This window comes from Silurus aristotelis (genome assembly GCF_946808225.1).
Source record: "Silurus aristotelis genome assembly, chromosome: 9".
NCBI lineage: Eukaryota > Metazoa > Chordata > Actinopteri > Siluriformes > Siluridae > Silurus > Silurus aristotelis.
The window spans coordinates 30,816,854-30,823,878 of NC_139582.1; the positions used below are offsets into that span (position 1 = coordinate 30,816,854).

Genomic DNA, 7,025 nt, shown 5'->3' on the forward strand with positions numbered 1-7,025 from the left:
TTATCAGTGTGTGCAGTTTCTCCTTCAGTCAGCTGTGTGGTGGAGTTACAGTGAAGATCTAAAGTAACGATCTACTCTGGCAAGTGTGACTTCTGGAAAAGTGCTCCTTTACCTGATCTATTAATAGAAAGAGATTTATTCGATTCTTATCATGTCCAAACAAAAACTTCTTGGAGAGGTTTCCCACGTGACGCCCGGGGTGTGTTTTCTGATCACAGCACACAGAAGGGCACAAACACTTTTCACACCACTGTACGTTCTATTTCAGTTCAGATGAATGCAGATAAAAGACGTAAATATACACAGTGGAAAAAACCTGAGCTCAAACTGTTCTGATTGGATAAGAAGACGAGGTGACCAGAGATGTGTGAACTCAGACCAAGACTTTCTGAGAACCACACACACACACACACACACACACACACCGTAAAGACACAGTGTAATGTGTTCCAGAAGCAGATCCACACCCGTCCACCTGAAATCCCTCAGCACTTCTACCAACCAACACTACATTTGGAAGAATTCCACCCAGGAATCAGGCAGTGACTCACCTCCAGACTTCGTGTTCACTGTGTAACTCCATCCATTATGATCTATCTTCAGAGACTGGGATTATTCTTCTACACAGAATTCCAGCTCACTGCCCCACCCCTTCCTCTGCCACCTCTCCCTGTAACACTCACACCTGACCTGTGTCCTATCACTGACCGTGAGTTTATTCCTCTGACGCGGATTCGTCACCACAGCTGACTGTAAAGGGCATGTCCTTCAACACAGCCAACCAATCACATCTCAGCAGTAACGTGATCTACACCTGCGAGAACGAGAAAGACAAGTCGGTGTTCAGAGTGATTCCTTTACAGAAAAGATATATTTAAAACAAGGATTTGTCCAGCAATTAATCAGACACACACACACACACACACACACACACACACACACCTGTATGAAAAGATCTGTCTATCATCCAACACCACACTAACTTTCATGTGGTTCTGGATGATGATGTGTTCAGGGTTGTGGCTGGAGTTCAGGATCTACAGGATCCCCACAGTTTTCGGTACAAAACAACTACAACATTGAAGTGGAACAGAACTTCTGAGGATGGATTTCGACTGTAATATCAACAGTCTCCTACAATGGGTTCAGGACCACAGTTTACAGGAACAGTTCTGCAGTGTGACATGCAGTGTTGAGGATGAGGTTCTCTTTAGAGTCCGGTTCCTCTCAAGGTTTCTTCCTTAAGTTTCAGGGAGTTTTTCGTATCACCACAGTCACCACTGGATCACTCATTAGGGAGAAACCGAATATCCTCTTCTTTATCAGTTCACTAAAGTCACTGACTGCTTTGGGATTTTACTGAGAAACCCATGTTTTCTCTCCTGCTTGCTCATGCTCACATCGATCTCCACTCACTGCTTTATCAGAACCTCACACCCACCGATCTCCACTCACCGCTTTATCAGAACCTCACACCCACCGATCTCCACTCACCGCTTCATCAGAACCTCACACCCACCGATCTCCACTCGCCGCTTCATCAGAACCTCACACCCACCGATCTCCACTCGCCGCTTCATCAGAACCTCACACCCACCGATCTCCACTCGCCGCTTTATCAGAACCTCACACCCACCGATCTCCACTCGCCGCTTTATCAGAACCTACACCACACTGCAACTACACATCACAGTGATACACACTGCAAATACACATCACAGTAATACACACTGCAACTACACATCACATTGATGCACACTGCAATATACATCACAGTGATACACACTGCAACTACACATCACAGTGATACACACTGCAACTACACATCACAGTGATGAACACGGCAATATACATCACAGTGATACACACTGCAACTACACATCACAGTGATACACACTGCAACTACACATCACAGTGATACACACTGCAAATACACATCACAGTAATACACACTGCAACTACACATCACAGTGATGCACACTGCAATATACATCACAGTGATACACACTGCAACTACACATCACAGTGATACACACTGCAACTACACATCACAGTGATACACACTGCAAATACACATCACAGTGATACACACTGCAAATACACATCACAGTGATACACACTGCAATATACATCACAGTGATACACACTGCAACTACACATCACAGTGATGCACACTGCAATATACATCACAGTGATACACACTGCAACTACACATCACAGTGATGAACACGGCAATATACATCACAGTGATACACACTGCAACTACACATCACAGTGATACACACTGCAACTACACATCACAGTGATGCACACTGCAATATACATCACAGTGATACACACTGCAAATACACATCACAGTGATACACACTGCAAATACACATCACAGTGATACACTACACTGTAGTATACACTGTATCACAGTAATGCAAACTACAACCACACAACACTGATTCACACTGCAACTACACAACACTGATACACACTGTAACTACACAACACAGTGATACACACTGCAACTACACATCACAGTGATACACACTGCAACTACACATCACAGTGATACACACTGCAACTACACATCACAGTAATACACACTGCAAATACACATCACAGTAATACACACTGCAAATACACATCACAGTGATACACACTGCAAATACACATCACAGTGATACACACTGCAATATACATCACAGTGATACACACTGCAACTACACATCACAGTGATACACACTGCAACTACACATTACAGTGATACACACTGCAAATACACATCACAGTAATACACACTGCAAATACACATCACAGTGATACACACTGCAAATACACATCACAGTGATACACACTGCAATATACATCACAGTGATACACACTGCAAATACACATCACAGTGATACACACTGCAACTACACATCACAGTGATGCACACTGCAATATACATCACAGTGATACACACTGCAACTACACATCACAGTGATACACACTGCAACTACACATCACAGTGATACACACTGCAACTACACATCACAGTGATACACACTGCAACTACACATCACAGTGATACACACTGCGAATACACATCAAAGTGATACACACTGCAATATACATCACAGTGATACACACTGCAACTACACATCACAGTGATGCAAACTGCAATATACATCACAGTAATACACACTGCAACTACACATCACAGTGATACACACTGCAAATACACATCACAGTGATACACTACACTGTAGTATACACTGTATCACAGTAATACAAACTACAACCACACAACACTGATTCACACTGCAACTACACAACACTGATACACACTGTAACTACACAACACAGTGATACACACTGCAACTACACATCACAGTGATACACACTGCAACTACACATCACAGTGATACACACTGCAACTACACATCACAGTGATACACACTGCAACTACACATCACAGTGATACACACTGCAACTACACATCACAGTGATGCACACATTCAGTATACATCACAGTGATACACACTGCAACTACACATCACAATGATACACACTGCAACTACACATCACAGTGATACACACTGCAAATACACATCACAGTGATACACACTGCAACTACACATCACAGTGATGCACACTGCAATATACATCACAGTGATACACACTGCAACTACACATCACAGTGATACACACTGCAACTACACATCACAGTGATACACACTGCAAATACACATCACAGTGATACACACTGCAACTACACATCACAGTGATACACACTGCAACTACACATCACAGTGATGCACACTGCAATATACATCACAGTGATACACACTGCAACTACACATCACAGTGATACACACTGCAAATACACATCACAGTGATACATTACACTGTAGTATACACTGTATCACAGTAATACAAACTACAACCACACAACACTGATTCACACTGCAACTACACAACACTGATACACACTGTAACTACACAACACAGTGATACACACTGTAACTACACAAGGATGCACAATAAAAAAAGCTCACACACTCTGATATGATGAAACTCAGATGGTTGGCCAGTAGGGGGCAGTGTGTGTGTTTGTAAGTCCGAGACTGAAGCTCTACTTCACAGTGTTGTGTGAAGTACAATAACAAAGTATTTATACATCAGAACGTCTCATTTCTGTGTGTGTGTGTGTGTGTGTATTAGAGCGATGTGTGTGTGTGTGTGTGTGTGTGTGTGTGTGTGTATTAAAGTGATGTGTGTGTATATGTGTGTGTATTAGAGTGATGTGTGTATATGTGGGTGTATTAGAGTGATATGTGTGTGTATAGGTGTGTATTAGAGTGATATGTGTGTGTATGTGTGTGTATTAGAGTGATATGTGTGTGTATGTGTGTATATTAGAGTGATATGTGTGTATGTGTGTGTATTAGAGTGATATGTGTGTGTATGTGTGTGTATTAGAGTGATGTGTGTATGTGTGTGTATTAGAGTGATATGTGTGTATGTGTGTGTATTAGAGTGATATGTGTGTGTATGTGTGTATATGAGAGTGATATGTGTATATGTGTGTGTATTAGAGTGATGTGTGTATGTGTGTATATGAGAGTGATATGTGTGTATGTGTTTATATTAGAGTGATGTGTGTGTGTATTAGAGTTATATGTGTGTATGTGTGTGTATTAGAGTGATATGTGTGTGTATGTGTGTATATGAGAGTGATATGTGTATATGTGTGTGTATTAGAGTGATGTGTGTATGTGTGTGTATTAGAGTGATATGTGTGCATGTGTTTATATTAGAGTGATATGTGTATGTATGTATGTGTGTAAAGGGTCCCCTGGTGGTCTAGTGGTTAAGATGCAGCGCTCCCACCTCTGCGACCCGGGTTCGATTCCCGGTCAGGGAACCATCCCCAGCCACTCTTAGTGCCGGTCCCAAGCCCGGATAAATTGGGGAGGGTTGCGTTAGGAAGGGCATCCAGCGTAAAACATGTGCCAAATCAAACGTGCGGAGGATCCGCTGTGGCGACCCCTAACGCGAGAAGCCGAAAAGAAAGTTTATGTGTGTGTATGTGTGTGTGTGTGTGTGTGTATTAGAGTGATATGTGTGTGTATTAGAGTGATATGTGTGTATGTGTGTGTATTAGAGTGATATGTGTGTGTATTAGAGTGATGTGTGTGTATTAGAGTGATATGTGTGTGTATGTGTGTGTATTAGAGTGATATGTGTGTATATGTGTGTATTAGAGTGATATGTGTGTATGTGTGTGTATTAGAGTGATGTGTGTGTATGTGTATGTATTAGAGTGATATGTGTGTGTATGTGTGAGTATTAGAGTGATATGTGTGTGTATGTGTATGTATTAGAGTGATATGTGTGTGTATGTGTGTGTATTAGAGTGATATGTGTGTATGTGTGTGTATTAGAGTGATATGTGTGTGTATGTGTGTGTATTAGAGTGATATGTGTGTGTATGTGTGTGTATGTGTGTGTGTGTATTAGAGTGATGTGTGTGTATATGTGTGTGTATTAGAGTGATATGTGTGTGTATGTGTGTGTGTATTAAAGTGATGTGTGTGTATATGTGTGTGTATTAGAGTGATGTGTGTATATGTGTGTGTATTAGAGTGATATGTGTGTGTATATGTGTGTATTAGAGTGATATGTGTGTGTGTGTGTGTGTGTGTGTGTATTAAAGTGATGTGTGTGTATATGTGTGTGTATTAGAGTGATGTGTGTGTATATGTGTGTGTATTAGAGTGATATGTGTGTGTATGTGTGTGTATTAGAGTGATATGTGTGTGTATGTGTGTGTGTGTGTGTATTAAAGTGATGTGTGTGTATATGTGTGTGTATTAGAGTGATATGTGTGTGTGTATGTGTGTGTGTGTATTAAAGTGATGTGTGTGTATATGTGTGTGTATTAGAGTGATGTGTGTGTGTATGTGTGTGTGTGTGTATTAAAGTGATGTGTGTGTATATGTGTGTGTATTAGAGTGATATGTGTGTGTATGTGTGTGTGTGTGTGTATTAAAGTGATGTGTGTGTATATGTGTGTGTATTAGAGTGATATGTGTGTATGTGTGTGTGTATTAAAGTGATGTGTGTGTATATGTGTGTGTATTAAAGTGATGTGTGTGTATATGTGTGTATTAGAGTGATATGTGTGTGTATGTGTGTGTGTGTGTGTATTAAAGTGATGTGTGTGTATATGTGTGTGTATTAGAGTGATGTGTGTGTATATGTGTGTGTATTAGAGTGATATGTGTGTGTGTATGTGTGTGTGTGTGTGTATTAAAGTGATGTGTGTGTATTAGAGTGATGTGTGTGTGTATGTGTGTGTGTGTGTATTAAAGTGATGTGTGTGTATATGTGTGTGTATTAGAGTGATATGTGTGTGTATGTGTGTGTGTGTGTATTAAAGTGATGTGTGTGTATATGTATGTGTATTAGAGTGATATGTGTGTGTATGTGTGTGTGTGTATTAAAGTGATGTGTGTGTCTATGTGTGTGTATTAGAGTGATATGTGTGTGTATGTGTGTGTGTGTATTAAAGTGATGTGTGTGTATATGTGTGTGTATTAGAGTGATGTGTGTGTATATGTGTGTGTATTAGAGTGATATGTGTGTGTATATGTGTGTATTATAGTGATATGTGTGTGTATGTGTGTGTATTAGAGTGATATGTGTGTATATGTGTGTGTATTAGAGTGATGTGTGTGTATATGTGTGTATTAGAGTGATATGTGTGTATGTGTGTGTATTAGAGTGATGTGTGTGTATGTGTGTATATTAGAGTGATATGTGTGTATGTGTGTATATTAGAGTGATATGTGTGTATGTGTGTGTATTAGAGTGATATGTGTGTATGTGTGTGTATTAGAGTGATATGTGTGTGTATGTGTGTGTATTAGAGTGATATATGTGTGTATGTGTGTATATGAGAGTGATATGTGTATATGTGTGTGTATTAGAGTGATGTGTGTATGTGTGTGTATTAGAGTGATATGTGTGTATGTGTTTATATTAGA

At 40.3% G+C, this 7,025-nt stretch overlaps 1 protein-coding gene across 2 annotated transcripts in view; it reads right to left on the reverse strand.

The window, feature by feature from the left end:
* pgap4 (post-GPI attachment to proteins GalNAc transferase 4) overlaps positions 1 to 723 on the reverse strand; it is an 8,128-nt gene extending 7,405 nt beyond the window's left edge. The window contains exons 1-2 of one of the 2 annotated variants that reach the window (XM_083551468.1): positions 627 to 723; positions 552 to 593 (exon numbers count right to left, since the gene is read on the reverse strand). The gene's annotated coding sequence lies outside the window, so the exon portion shown is untranslated. Of the gene's footprint in view, positions 1 to 551 lie in introns of both variants that reach the window. The other variant, XM_083551467.1, reaches the window with a different exon arrangement.
* Between the last annotated feature and the right edge of the window lie 6,302 nt (positions 724 to 7,025).